Source organism: Neodiprion lecontei, chromosome 4 (genome assembly GCF_021901455.1).
Source record: "Neodiprion lecontei isolate iyNeoLeco1 chromosome 4, iyNeoLeco1.1, whole genome shotgun sequence".
NCBI lineage: Eukaryota > Metazoa > Arthropoda > Insecta > Hymenoptera > Diprionidae > Neodiprion > Neodiprion lecontei.
In genome coordinates this window covers 3521835-3538220 of record NC_060263.1, presented here as the reverse complement: position 1 = coordinate 3538220, position 16386 = coordinate 3521835, and the positions used below count along the sequence as shown (strand labels likewise).

The window sequence follows — 16386 nt, the reverse complement described above, 5'->3', positions numbered from 1 at the left end:
CGGCAACGCGTTTACGCCGCAGACGAGCAACTTCGCTCTAAACAAGTTTGCGCGTATTTTTCATTTTGCAATACGCCGCGTACGTAACGCAGAAATCTATGCACGTTCAACGCGAATAGGTATAACGTAATATTTGCGGCTCGGCGATGCCGCGAGGAGGTTGGAAAACTCGATAAATTATGTTAATTAAAATTATAAATAACCGGTAATTATATAACTGAACGGCATCGCATATCCGTCTCATGTGAAACCTCGGCGAATTCAGCCTCGGGCTTAGCGCCATTATCACGATTAGCATTAGGCATCCTCATTACATTTAATTTTGATTTTAATGGAAATATCTCGGTATCTGTTATTGGTCCAAAGTTGGTACTTTGAGTTTTCGAATTTACCGTTCTTTGGCGGTTTATGCAGCAAGAAATTTAACGGAATTACCTAATTACTAACCAAGCTGTACGTTTTCATAGACCGAATTTGACACTCGTAATCCTGTAACGGTGTTTTTTTTTTTCTTCCTATTTTTGGAGTTAATTGTTTTTTCTTGTGGGCTTATTTTCGGAATTTCTGTCGTTGTTAAGATAGTGAATGTTAGAAATCGGTTATACTCGGCGTTATTTGAGGCATCGTCAATTAAGATCAAGTTCATCAAGATTTCTGCACATCTGCGTACAAGAAATTATATATTATATTATACTCGATGGATATTTTTTTGCAAGATATTTTTATCTAGGTGAAAATCACGTACGTGTAATAATAATAATAATAATAATAACATGTTATAAGCAGTTATTACAGAGTTTTAAATGGGCTTAAAATTGGCAATGTTTCAGCTCTCGAATATCATTTACGGGTGTATAGGTATATACGTACACACATATTATGATAACAACAATGCTTTCCACTCGCAATTGTAAGAATTTTCCACACAAATTCGACATACGACGAGATGTACACAAGAACTGACGTTTCACGTCGCATAAAAATGAATAAAACAGTGAAGAAAAAATGGCGTACGACGGATTACATTTGGGGACAACTTTTACATTGTAATTAAATACGTATGTATGCATATTTGTTAGGCCCTTACATTGTTGTATTTTTTTTTTTTTTTTTCGAGAGCAAAAAAAAATTGAAAGCAAAAACTACCCCAACATACGCAGTGAAAATAAAAACAACTCGGATTTTCCCGTTACATTATCTTGAACACCTGTAAAATTTTCCGTTCGATAGAAAATCTCGCGGCCCGATCGCTGCAGAGGGTTGATGAATATTGGAAAGGGTGGGAATTAATGATATCCAGTCGAAGCGATACGCATCGAGGGTCGTCAAAGGTAAGAGGTCGAAGGTGAAGTCGGTTCGGGTCGCCCAAGGGCCTCGGTAAAATGCAAATGAAGTTATACCGGCGCATTATTCTTGGCCCGGCTACGCCTGGTCGATACTTATTCGCCACATACGGAACAGGTTCGCGAGCCTTTCGAGCCCTCAGCCTTTGGGCCGAAGGCCAAGGAACGGAAGGGAAGGGAACGGAACGGTCAGCGATGGCCAAAGTGGGACGCACGCAACCCGTCGTCCACCTCTTATCAGGGCAGCGACTCGCCCCCCCCCCCCCCCCCCCCCCTAGATTTCTCACTAATCACCGTCCCGACGTTTATTTTTTTTATTTATTTCATCCCCCCCCCCCCCCCCCCCGTTTTTGTATACCGAGAGTTATCGGTGGTTATTGCTTTTTTTTTCTTTTTTACCACCATAACGCGAAGAAATCTCTGAGATATATATTTTTTCGCTAATTTCCAACGTCCCGTTTCACCGTTTTCATGGCAATCACCCCGAAACTGAAAAGTTGAGTTTTCGCTAGATCTCAACGTTTAGAAGTTTGGAGAATCATATCCAATCGTTTTCAGACGGACGTCTCTGTCTGTCTGTATGCGCGTGTATGTTTGTGATAAATTTTTTTGACCGACGATAACTTGTTTGACATAATTGTTATCTGAATCGACGCGGTTTTTTTAAACTTAAAACCGATTAGATTTTGGCTTTGATCTGTTCGGTACTTTTTTAATTATTTAAATATCAAAATTTCAAAAAAATCGATTAATGGATTTGAATGAAAATTTGTACCGCGATGTTTTTTTGGTCGATAATCACGAATCTAAGGTCAGATTTGATCCAAGGACTTTGAAATCGTTAACTACGAATCTGAATATATAGTTCGAAACTCGAATTGGATATTATTTTTTTTTTTTTTTCTTCTTCTCTATGTACTTGAAATTCGCAGTGTGAGAACGGAAAGTTCTAGGACTTGCTCATGGCCAGTCAAAGGCCGCTGGTTTTATATGTAATACAAATGTCGTAGGTATGTTAAATATCGTTCACACCGTTATATCTGGCAGATTGTTTGAAAATAATTCGATGGTTTTTCGTAATTTTGTAACAAGAAATACGAAGTGTTTGATACAACTTGCCGAATTGCATCGATATTGTTGGCGATCAAAAAATAGCAATAACGCAGAATTTACTGTCGAGAAGAAAGAAAATCTGTTTCAGTGAGTTTGTGGAAAATGTGCGTCTTCGGGATAAAATCCACCAGAATTTTAGCAATTTTAAATCGAATATAAGCGAAGCATCGATATCGATGAATTTTTGTTTACAATTTCAGTACTCTTTGTTTTCGTATTTTCTAAAGATATCAAATTTACGTAGCTTACGAACAAAGTAATTTGATAAATTCTCGATGCGGGATTATCCGCAGGTGATAAAATTGTGAAGAAAAAAAAGTAAATAAATTTTTTTTCCGACCAATCTTCTTAAATCCGGCTTCAAGAAGACGGCAATTATTTTCCAGAGCTTCTGAAATTGAACATATCGAAGCGTGGGCATTAAACTAGCCGATACAAACGTGCGTTTTTTTTTTTTTTTTCTTTTTTTTTTTCTTATCCCGAAAGTAGGGTGAAGGCTCGATTTAATTCGGAGTCTGACAGCGCGTTGCATATACATATAAGGAGTGATTGATTATATTCCGTGCACACATGTTAATAAAAACACGATTGTGAAACCATCGGAGTAATGGGTCCCTGTGCATACATATATTATGTAAAATTGTAACCGTATACAACGCGATTACATGGGATTGGCTGTCAACATTGTGAAGTGTACGATAGGTTGCACCCATGTTATAGAATCTGCCCGATTCCCTCGCCGATCGCCGTTCTGTAAACAATAAATCCATTAAAGTATTAACGGTAAACCGAGGTATTCCATTATCTGGTAGTTGAAGGCGGGCGGCTTTGATCAGCCGAAAAAAATGTCCCATTATCGAAAAACCATCGTTATTCTGGCACTGAATCCAATACCGGTACCCATTTATCTCGTCTAGCGTCTCTAGAAGATCCGATTCGAAAGTGAGAATAATTTTCGACCATGCGACTTGTGCAATTATTCCTGTAACATACGATTTTCGAAATTTTGACGTCTTCGAGCCAGTTGTAAAAAATGTTTTTGCAGTGACAAAGTACAAGTGTCTTGAAAAAGAGCAAGATGTGTGTACAAAAAGCACTTTTCCGAACCGCCCTGATATATTCAATAATAATAACAATAATAATAATAATAATAATTTGCACTTTGAGTGAGACGAAAAAGTATCTAAGATAAAAATCAACATTACGCATCCGGGTTTTTATTATGTGCACAAAAGGCAGTAAATTTCGGATTACAGTTGGGTCGGTGTTTATGTATGTTGTTTTTATGGTTTTCTAAGCCCTTCTTTTTTGCCGGTAAAATGTTCAATTAATTTAATTAACATCCGCGGTTCAGCGAATAACTTAATTCCGTACATTGTATCGACTTTTTGCAGCTGTTACCAACCACGCGATATAACCTACACGCGTGATATAGGTATACATGTGCGCAGATACGTACGAGGCCGATGTTTCTCGTGTATTACATGCATACAGACAATTTTACTTTCCCGCTGCAGGCCTAAGGCTCAGAATGCTAACCAACAAGCTGCCATCCCAATTTCACTCTTCGCATAATGAAGGGTATCAACTTGTACCGACATGAATGAATATTGTTATGAAATAAATATATATATAATGTATATGCTGACGTGTTTCCATGCTTCAGTTATGAAATTTCTGCAGGTCAATCGACAATGATACAATATATTATACATATATATATATATCTACTGTGTAACGTTGATAACGAAATGAAATTTGAAAGTAAAGAAAATTGAGCGAAGGTTGTAAGGATTGTGAGAAATTATAAAATGCTACAGTGAATTCTTAAAGACGTGTCGATATATAAAAATAGTAATAATAATAATTGATGTTAGTATTATTATATTCTGCGGTTTGTGGGTTCGCTGATTACGAATCCGAAATCAGATTTCGAAAATTCAAGATGGCTGATTCGATACATTGAACGAAAATTCGAACTTTGATTGAATCCGGTCAAAAAACTTTATGCAGGGGTTTTCGGGCTCGTTGATTGGATTGGCCGTACGATATTTTCAGAATCTAATCTCAGATTGGTAATCAGCGACCCCAAAAACTCCTGGACAGAGTTTTTTCTACGGATTCGATCGAGTTGGAAATTTTGAATTTTTCAAATTCGATATCAGATTCGTAATCACCGACCTCGGACTTGTAATTTATTGAAATAAAAAGAAAAATGTATAAAAATAAGAATAATCCTTGCTGCAGGTTAATACCTGCAGGATATTGAAAAGTTTCGACTCGCGTTGCAGCCGGTATAAAGTATAAACCATAAAATATTCGGGGTAACGCGCGCGGCGTTTCCTCCGTAGGTTTTTTCAACCAAAGGAAGCAAAGGTTAATCAGGCACCGACTGTCATTGTGAGTATGCAGAATAGCGTATGAGTCGCGAGGGCACCTTGTAAATATTCATTTTTCAACGCGGAAACGCGATGATCCGATGGCCCAGCTGGTGACTCGGCTATAGTTAATCATGCCGGTATTTTTACGGGGTAAGGTAGAGAAAAATTTTTAGCGACAAAAATCGCTAGTATTTACCCTAACTTTGCCGATGTTCTAAAACATTTGAACAATCAATTTTAGTCTGGAAAGCTGAGAGAGCTTTCTCTGCTACCCTTAAACAATGCCTACGGAAATTTTTTATTCATTTTATTTTGATTTTGATTTTTTTCAAATCTTTCATCAGGTTCCTTCGGAGGGATTATCGATCCAAGATCGAGGGATTGGCAAGAACGCGACGTCGAAAAAAAAAAAAAGAAAAAAAAAAGACGTCTCACGACGATGGCTATAGTTATTATTCTAGTGATAAAATGGTTTCAACCGCGAATTAAAAATGGCGTTGCGAAAATTCCTCAGGTCCGCCCTCGTTGCCGGGGGTAACGGGTTTTGCGACGGGTCGTTCGAGCGGTAGGGAAAGGAAAGGAAAGGGGAATTGGGGGCGCAATGCGCCACTCGCGATTTCTCCCGCCATAATGCACATCCGCAATAATCCGCCGCCTGCACGCGAACCCTCGAATTGTGCACGCCTTGTACGTACGGTATACCAACACGCAATTCCGCAAGGTGCATACAAGTAATGCAGCTCATGGCCGAAGGGGCGACTCGAACCCTGCTATTTTTTGCCCTTTCATTTTAATTCCTCTTTCCCTTCACTCTGTTATACATATGTACCTACTTCCTTTTCGCTTTTACCATGCGAAACATAGCGTACAACCCGTGTGTAAATATATATAATATATATAAAATTATACATACATATATATATACATGTGTGTGTGTGTGCGAGCGAGTAAGGCTGCAGGCAGCCCTTTTTGCCCGTGCAGTTGAAATTGCACCGCGTTGGCTAGTCGCTCGTTGCAACGGATCCGGACGGACGCGTTTCCTATCCGTTCCGTTTGTCGTTTGCAAAACAAAAAAAAAAAAAAAATTTTCTCCAACTATTTTTATAAATTGTTTTGTTTTTTTTTTTTTTTATTCTCTCTCTCTCTCTCTCTCTCTTTTTTTTATAATCTTCTCATCGCACACTCGGTATCCTCAGTTTCACTTACGTTAGATCACGTTGTTGTTTAACGATATACTGTAAGCATATATTTGTTAACAAAGAGGAGGGATCCCGCAACTACATATATCCGGAATCGGAGAGGAGATGATATTTTACATAAATATCGACGCGGAAGACAAATATAATGCGCGTATTATATAAGTATTATAATAATCTGATTTGAATGAGTTACGCTCTGATCACGTAAGTTGAAATTTTTTCTACTTATTTTATTTATTTATTACTTACTTTTTTTTTTTGTAGAATTTCACACTTGTTCAGCAATCATTAATCTATGATCGTGAATACATATGTATATTTTTTTTTAATTTGTCATTGGCGGAAGACTTTTTGTACCGGATTTGTTCGATAGTTTTCTTGCCGATTGTATTTTGCTATATGCGGAATTATGGTGAATTCTTTTCTTATCTTGCGTGAACGGATCTTAACACTTTGTTGCGAATTGTTCTATGTGATTTTATTATGTTAATATAAGAAATTCTGCTAATTATAATTTCACACAAACAACAAACTTGCACGGTTTAAATTCATCGGATTTCGTCTTCCAAAAAAAAAAAAAAAAAAAAAAAACGAAAGTAAAAGAAAAAAAAATATTGAGCTTAAACTATACGTTATTCCATATTGTGAACAATTTTTTATTTTATTTATTTTTTTTCAATAGTATTTACGCGGCGATTTTATCCTCTCTTCTTCATTGGCTTTTTCTTCCTCTTCTTCGACGAAATTAACGCTCGTTTTTCGTAGCTTGTCGAATGCGTCAGGTCCTTTTCTAGTAAGTAAAGTAGTAGACAAGCATTCAAAGTTGAACAACAATGTCGAACAAAAATACGAACTAACATCAGAGCTAGGTAAAAAGGTTCGGATAATTCAACCTCTATACATGTGTCGTATATTATAAAAGTATAAATTTCGTTTTCGTTTAAAGAAATGATAAATAAAAGAATGAAAAATTTCTTCACCGTTACGGTGAAATGAATGAGAATTTAATTCATTCAATTCAGTTTATATATTCACTGTTCACGCTACGAGACTTGACTTCTGACGGCTTTTTGGCCCGTCGCGTCGGTAACTATACAATATTCTATTTGCACGGGAATTCGAGTACCGGATGATGTTCAATTTGTTATAAGAAACACCATTTCTTACCCTTTTGTAATCACCTCTGTTGGGCACCCGGTTAATTCTTTTCTTCTTATATTCTTCTCATCTATCAAACACTCAGGGACACTTGCGATATATATATTTTTTTCTCTGTATCTATTTTCTTTCATCTCGATCGTCGTTCCTTACCTTTATTCACTCTTCTGTGAGAACGCGTCAAAAGCAAGCTGTAGCTGCTTTTGTATACGTGTATTATTATCACTGTTATTATATTCTTTTTACTTTCTTTCAGTCTTTTTTATCCTCTCGTTTACTTAAACAACAATTTTTATTTTCTCTTCCCTCTGCAGGCCGCAAAAAGAAAGTTGTAATCTCAGATATTACGGAAAATTGAAGTAAAAAATTATACCAAGCGCTGTACAAGGCCAGATAAATATTGTCAATAAATTAACAATAAGACTTCAATTGACACGGAATTTAAGGTATACAAAAATTTTACTGATGATATTAATTTTCATTGCATTCGTTTTTTTTCTATAATTACATGAAAGAAATCAGAAGAAGTTTTGATAGGATATTAAATTCTATCGTTCTTATTTTTTTTTTTTTTTTATTTCTACGGTTGAACGTTTCGACGATTATATATGTTTCACACGTATGTGTAAAAGTAGCCTCATTTATGCAGAAGTAATTTGCGTATAAAATTTTAACCATGCATACATATCGCTTATGAGAAACTTTCCGGAGTTTCTTTATTTCACGAACCATGTTATGATGTATTTTAATTAAGACTGGTATTACGCAGCCTGATTACGGTCTTAAACAAGATAAGAAGATCTACGTTCAGTTATACATACACCGAATACGGTGAGTTAATTACTATTTTATAACATACGATACGGTGATAATTTTCAAAACTTGTGATATCGTTGAACCAAGTGTTCGATCAATGATGAAATAAAATTGACGAGAAGAGAAGAAACAGGAAAAAAAAATGTATAACCGTTTGAAAGTCCGTTATAAGAAATAAAACGGATATAAATTATACGATTAGAAGTCGAAACGATTGTCGGATAGAGTTGGAAAAAGTTGAAAAATAAAAGTAGGAAATGTATATAAATCAGTAACGAACTTGATGATACTAGGAAAATAAAAAATCATTAGCCCTAAATCATCGAAATGTTAATTAATTATCTGCGCAATATAGTTTCAATTACCTACACTTGTACGTATATTCGTGTCACGAGAGAATTTTATGGCCGATGGCATTTTTAATTGTTTGTTTTATACGTGTAAATGCCACGAGATAAATATATTTTGGTCGATGGCACATTTTATTGCTTTATTTGTTTCTTACTCTGTTTCGTACAATATCTAGAACCGTGCCACGAGTAACGATACAATTGGTCGATGGCAATGCGTTGAGCGATTGAGTTTCTGCATGTTAGAAAATGGCTAAAAAGAATTTAAAAGAAATACTGATTCCAACCCTCTGCCGACACGATTTTCACGATACCGTAAAGAAAAAAAAAAGAAAAGAACAATGATTAAACACTAGTAATAAAATTAGAAATATGAACTACAATTTCTACAGTAGTTTCTTATACGTATTTAAATATTCAGTCACCGATTTTTTTGACTCGTGGCTAATTATTATGTAACGAAGAACGAACGCTTTATCCTCTATTTTCTTTACGTCACATGAGTGGCGACACTCGAATTAATAATGTGTGCCAATCAAAAGAAGCCGGTATTTCTCATAAACGATAACTCTTCACTCCAGTAGATGGAGTTATTTTTAACGTTTTGCGAAAAGTATACGTAATCGCGTATTCGTATATTGTGCATACAAATAGGGTATTTATTTTATTTCATTCTGTTTCCTCTTATTTTATTTCATTTTTTCCATCAGAATTTCGAGATAAGGTTGGGTCAAGTCTGCAAGCTATGCTGCTTGTAATACATTTAATATGTGTAACGTAATACGTAAGAAATATGCTGTAATACCACGAGATTGATATCCGCGAGTCGATGGCGCAATTTCTTCACTCCTATTCGTTGGAAATAATAATCTTTCAAGATTTCTTGCTCTCGTCATGATTTAATATGCTTTGGGAAAAAAAAAATCCTCAGATGTAGGTTACGTGAATAATTCATAATTAGTTCTTACGAATTACGAGGAGCATGCAATTTCTGTTATGTGGTATTTAGCCAGTTGATAAATTTTTATTCTCAAACTAACGAAATTTCTTCTTTCTCGATTTCATGCACCAATCATACCGTCGATGAGTTGATCGATACGATTCTTGATGGAGACGATAGAAATTCTGGTAAGCCTTAAATGAATATTAAGCCGAGTCCAAATCGTGGCAGTAGATATATAATTCCGATTCTGCGTACAGATTCCGATACCGACATCTTACCGACATTTTTAGCCGCTTTACAGCTCAGACACAAACCCTTTTTTCAAACGCACCTTATCCTCGCACTGTTCAACCTTATCGATCATCGGTAAAATGTCGGTATCGGAATCTGTACGCAGAATCGGCATTAACACATCTACTACTCGTGGATTTATCCTTTGGATAACGATTGCAATGATCCACCGACGTGTAGAAATTGCGATACTGTAATAAATGAGATCGATTTTCAAATGAAATATGTTGAAATGAAAGTTTTTCGAGACGCAGAACGAGATGCAAGAGATTTTGCGCTATTTACGAGTATCCGTGATGCCGCATGCGCGAGCTTCTAGATCCCCTGTAATCTCCGTAAGTTGGCAAGGGTTATCGGGTGATACGAAAGGGCGACGCGGGTCTTTGGAAGCCAGCGAGTAAACAGCCTATCTCGTTATTATAACCACTCGGATAACAACTCTTATTTTATACGTATATTATATAGTTTATGTAAGCTGTCATCTCTCGGACCAATTAAAAATTTTTGATCTATACGTGTAATTATAACGTGTTTATGCGTACGATTATACGTGAGACTAGATGTGGATCGCATGGATATTAATTCGAATTTATGTACTCGGAGCCAATTATTATTGAGATCCACGGCTGTTCTTCTTTCTCTAGGCATTTCAATCTTGAATCTTATCCCTTGCTTCAACTTTCATTATGAATAATAACGAAACTCACCGATTATTATTCATTGAAGATGATGAGGTGCTGTAGAGGAAAAATCAAGGCAAAACTCAAAATAGAGCTAGAGAGAAAGAGAGAGATAGAATTAAGGATAGAAATGGCATTAAATAAATTCCGTAAAATGTATAAATTGAAAAAGATTAATTGGAAAGATAATTTTAATTACAGTGGTTACAGTGGCTTAATATGTTTTTTTTTTTTTTTGTACTCCAACTCAAAAATACAGTTTTAGATACAGGGTGAAAATTAATCACCAGTATGTACACCTAACTATATTTTCTCCAAATTCCAACAATATTTAAGCCGTTATTGTTACGATGCCCGTTTTAGTGGAATTTTAAAAATAATGATCAGTCGCCATCCTATAGACGGTCGATAAATCATTGAATTCAAAATTCATTACGCAGTATTGATCGAAAATGACTCAACTATGAAGACAAATTTAATCGCGTTAAAAGAACGCCCTGTATATATACAGAATGAGTATCTAACGGCTGATTGGTCCGCCGTCTGTTACAATGTAATGCGCATGCGCCAAGATCCAAGAGCAGTTGTTTGCCAGGGTGACCAACCATCGTGAACATAACCTAAAAAATTTTAAATTTAACGGTTCGCGTATGCGCAATACGTTGTAGCAGACGACGTACTCTGCATATAATACCTCGTTCATAGGTTACAATTAACCCATTCGCTTTATTGTACACTACAGTCTACGATCTCGATTTTCGTTACTTACAATTTTCGCGAGAAATACCGCACGCATCAAACAGGGCTAAAATTGTCTAACAAATCAAGTGCCACTATTTATTTCGCAGAATTGTTCTCACAATGGGAGAGAAGCGCAGATTTCGAAAAAGAAAAACTCAATTTATAAAACATGTCCAAAACATCTCAATAATCGTGCAAAAAGTATTTCTTTACTCAAACAAAGGAATCCCGAGTCAGTATTTTCATATTAAATTGAACGGTTTAGCAACAAGTTTATCACACAATCATCGAACAATACAGATATACGTACAACTTATTCGACGTTTTACGCAAGGAACTTTTCGTTGAAGGAAAAAAAAGGTAACGATTTTTTAACAAGACAAATTTTTTTTTTTTTTAAATCAACAGCTTTTCGAAGAGCGTGAAAAGCCGAGGGGGAACGCGACGCCGGGGATAAAACAGCGGCGGTAATTCCGGATGAAGCCGGTGCGGAGCACCTGCCAGATCATCCGGACATTTCGACGGGTGGTTGCAGCTTGGATGCAGCCGGCGCAACGACTCTCTTCTCTCCGAGGAGATGCTGGTGCAGCTGAGCAGCTAAGATGTGACGTCACGGTGGCCGCCCGGTCTCGGGACTAATATGGCAAACCGGTCAACCGGTCTGACGATCCCCGGTTTCGAACCAGCTCCTCCTTCACCGTCTGCCGGATAACTGTTCAAAAAGATCGGAACCATCGCGCGGCATCGCCTGCTTGCTCTTTAACGTCAATTTTATTTTTACTTTTACGTAATAATTGCTCGATTTCGGATTTTTTGGTAGACATCGCATCCTGAGTCGTGAAATGTTACACGATCGAAAGATGCCTACGACATTTTTTATCTTAACAATTATCTTTTTCTTTTTTCAACAAACAATTTCCCCAATCATTTTTCGTTACATGGTTTTCGAGTCTTACTAGTTCAACCGTTGTTACAGTATAATTAATTACTAGTGCGGTATTGTTCAGCCGGAATTGGAATTACCACTTTTCTCAGACTCATTTTTTTTTTTTTTTGAATATAATTGAAACACCTTTGGCTGGCAATTGTTCATTAATATTACATTTTATATTTCTTCTCGTAGGAGGTAGAATGTATAATGAGCTCCGTTTTTTTTTTGCATAGTCTCAAGAACTGTAATAAAATTTGAAGCCAGATATCTTGAGTCTGAAAATTCGATCATCAATATTTCGGAAAACAATCACAATACGTGACTGGGAAAATGTTTACACATTGTACATATAATATTTTCACTATTTTTTATTCAAAATTGATTCAGACCGTTTCCATTCACGGATGACACTGTTGTAATAATTTATTTATAAATAACCTAGAACCTCAAGTTACAAGTACGAAGGAATAAAATGTTAATAAATTTGAAGAAAAACCGAAGCAATCGGTTATTTTCAATTCTTTCGTTATCCATCTTTATTAAGCCGATGAATAATTTCTTCTCCCGCAGAGTTAATCATTGGCTCATGCTCTGCCAAGTTGGCAATAAGGATACGGAGGCCAGGATAACGTCTCGTTGGGACGTTGATCCCTGCGGAGAAAAAACATATTGTACACACGTGGGTACACACGTATAGCTATAAGGAGGTGTGCCTAAGGTAGTTGCATTTTCATTCACGCTGCGTCTCGGACAACGGATTGAATAATTTTTTTTTTTTTTTTTTACTTTAAATCTTTTTTTTTCAAATTCATCTTTTCTTTACATACGTGAAAAGAATTAAGGCACGAGAAAAGCGCGATGAAGAAGAAGGGGCTTGCAAATTTCAACGTACGGCAATCCCAATCACGCTGATAAACGGCACCGTATCGAAATATTGCGCAGTATTCGCGGATAAAACGGAATTTCGTTTCTCGAGTTATAGAAACTTGAATCTCTCCTATTTTTATGGAACGAAAATTGCCGAACGGAATATAACTGATATCTGATATCGAAAATGCATTATTATTATCCATGATGTAATATTTATTTCAGTATATCTTGACAGGTGTAATTTATCGATTGAAAAAACATTTCATTGTTCTAGAAGTAAACTTAATTATATAATATTTTTTTTTCTATCATCCCTGGTACAGGATAATGGGTTATATTCAGCTTCAACTCCATGATGCGAATTTCCGCCATCTTCCGGGATCCGGAGGGTTGGTCCATAGGGATGCTGTGCGATCCTCCCCGCCTTCTCTTTGATTGGAGAGCTGCGAGGGGATCAGAATATGGAGTCCCTGCTTCATCCTTCTCAATCCCAGTACAATCACTGTATACGGCACATGCGTACGGAAAATTGTAAGGACGAAATGGAGAGAAAAAAAAAAATGGCGAGATTCGGTCGGAGTGAAATTTCGATGCAATTTTGGAGAATTCTCTGCCACGTTGGAACGAAAAAAAAAAAAAAAATTCACAGCGGCAACTGTTCAGAGAATTCTAGAAAACCTGGAATTGTCATGGTACAAAAAATGGTCGCAAATTCTGGAATAGTTAGAAAAATGTCAGGGATTTATGCGAAAAGTTAGAAAATCGCATACTATATATTTTTCTCATACAAACATGTCCCACAATTTGTTTTTTTTTTTTCTTCAAGTTTTAGGTACATTAAATCGGATACAAATTTTCTACCATCGCCGGAAGGTTGTCTTCAAACTTTGAATATTCCTAAATATTACCTTACTTCGTACTTTTTTTTTTCAATTTTCTATTACCAATTCATCCGAATTGGTGAGGGAAAATGACGAGATTTTTTTATGGAAAACTTGGAAAAGTCACGGAATTTTGTGGTGGAGATTTAGTGGCTACCGTGAAAAACCATTGTATACCTGCATCCCCGATGTTTCTTATCTTTTACCCATGAATCCGAAGGCAGTTATTTAGTCGTCGAATTTCCCCAGGCACGAGAATGTGTATATGTGTGTATAACACACACGATATCACGCGATCTCATTTAGACCATCGGGAAACCACACAACGCCTACATAAACGTTCAAATTATTGGATGGTTATATCAGGGGCGTAATAAATGTGGTGTTGCAATAGTTTCGCTCTTTTATTCTCTTCCGTGCAAGTTGCGAGCCGACTGTTAAGGATTATAATTATGTGTTTCAATCGTCCGACTGAAGAGTTAGGAAAGGAGATGAAAATCTGTTTGGAAAATCTCCAGTAGTTTTATTTAAAAATCACAGTTTCGCATTACAACTGTATAACACTGTGTAACGGATGTGAGATATTTTCAATGACTTTTGAAAGAATTTTTGAAGATCTGAGTCTGGAAATATTGAAACGGGGTTAAACGGAAAGTCTTAGTTTAATCGTTTTGAACTTTCTAATTGCATAAAACATTTTCACAAACTGTGAGTCTCTCGGCTTATGCTATTCGAATTTCTTCACATTTGTGTAGTACTGGTTGAAAAGTCGTTAATTAATTTCTATGCATTCGTAATAACACATTATTAATCTTTGACTCAAGCGCTTTAAGCACGAGAATCGTTTTGATTGTTTGTTATTTTTTCTTTTTTCAAACCTTCGAATCTATTTGAAATACTTTAAGAAATGACGATACGATCGTGCCGTCGTTAGAATGTGGATTTCGCTCATCTATGGCCAAACGAATATCGCACAGAGTTTTAATCTACATATTTCTCCGCGAGGTGGGGTTTGAGGTTATGTGTTTCAAACAACTCGATTACCGCCGTATGCGTCAATTTATCGTTCCTAGCTGACCAGAGTCCACTTCCTATCCCCTGAACGACCACATGCCAAGATATTTAGAATCTAAACCGATCTTTTACGAGAAAATTAACGATTCCAGAGGGAAATTGAGATAGGAATTGTGGTTTTAGGCGGCAAACATTGGACAGGAAAGAGGCGATAAGGATTGGACGATACGCCACTGCAATTGGAAGAAACGAGGGAGTCGTTTTGACTCGTTAACGAATCGAATAAGGAGCGTCGACGTCGGTTGCGACTAGACGAGGACGAGGCTGTCGCAGGGCGCGGCTTCGCTTCCTTCGGACCGTTTCAGGATCAATACCTCAGCCACCGTCCCAAGGCTCCGCGAGTCTCGCCCCGAATCAGCTCCGAACCTACAGCCGGCTAATACCATTCGTTAGAGTTGTAACCCCTTTAGAAAAAAAATAAAATAAAAATGTTATCGCCGTTTCTGATCCGTATTGTCGGTTCGTTTCCGATTCGTAATGCCCGTTTACTCCTCGGGGAAACCCTCCAGTGACTTTGTCACAGTTAGCGATAGCCACTTGGCTAAGAATAATCGATGCAAAAAAAAAAAAAAAAATAATCGAACATGACTTGATAGAATCGGTAAAAATCAATCGATTAATCGGTCATTTCGTATTTTTGTGAAACGGTGAATTTGAAACCAAAACAGTTTTTTCATCACTTGCAGTTTCGTTTAAAATTTTTTTTCAATTTCGATTGTGAGGAAAAATGATCGAGTCGGTCGATTGATCGAGTTTGAAAAATTATCGATTATACTCGATTGATTGGGAAAAAATAATCGATTTAATTTAAATCCGATTATTTTTAGTCATTATTAACCGTCACCCAAGTATCCAAAGCTCGCTGAAATCGGCTTAAAAGTTCGGTTTACCGACTTCGGACTGTAGTGAGATACAATTCGGAGAACGCATTGCTTGGGACGTTGGTAATTATCAGGTCGTTAGTCAGACAGGAAACCAATTACCTATTATCCAGTCGACTAAACCACTGGTGAAAATAATATCTACGTCAAACTAATGAGAAAAATTGCAGGTCGTAGAAAAATGTGGAAAATAGCAGAAAATCTTAAATAAAAGCGTCAAAGATTGGAAAGAATCGTGAAAAATTATAAAAATCTACGACTTTCTACGAAGTATCATAAAAATGACATATTGGGAAGTAGAATGAATTTTTTTTGGTTCTTCCAATAATTTCTATGCAGCTTTAATTGATCGTTTTTCCAATTACTCGATCAATCGACGGTTTAGATTTATCGTTCTTTCGATTAATAGATCAATCGAAGTTGCATCATAATAATTCTGCAGGTCAATCGGTACGTGGATCGAAACTGTCGATTCATCGACTAATTGGAAAAACTCGATTCATCGATTAATCGATCGAATCTCACAATACTAGTCAGACGAAAATACAGTTCAGTCCCTTTTTCGTAAAACGAAAATTCCATTCTCTGCAGTCGCGAAATTTTTTAAATACCGCGCAATGATTCCATGATTATTAATTACAGGTTTATTCGATTCGTTGCGTCTGTGATAATCTTACTAGAATTCATCCAATCTCGAAACAATTATTTGATTCGATTTCGGTATTTGAAAAGGA

At 36.6% G+C, this 16386-nt stretch overlaps 1 long non-coding RNA gene across 2 annotated transcripts in view; it reads left to right on the top strand.

Annotated features, from left to right (window-relative positions):
• Nucleotides 1–12446, top strand: part of LOC124293950 — a 47173-nt gene extending 34727 nt beyond the window's left edge. Inside the window, exons 1-2 of one of the 2 annotated variants that reach the window (XR_006903813.1) lie at nt 8032–9488; nt 11424–12446. This is a non-coding gene — a long non-coding RNA (uncharacterized LOC124293950). Of the gene's footprint in view, nt 1–8031; nt 9489–11423 lie in introns of those variants that run through there. The other variant, XR_006903814.1, reaches the window with a different exon arrangement.
• Nucleotides 12447–16386: the final 3940 nt, after the last annotated feature.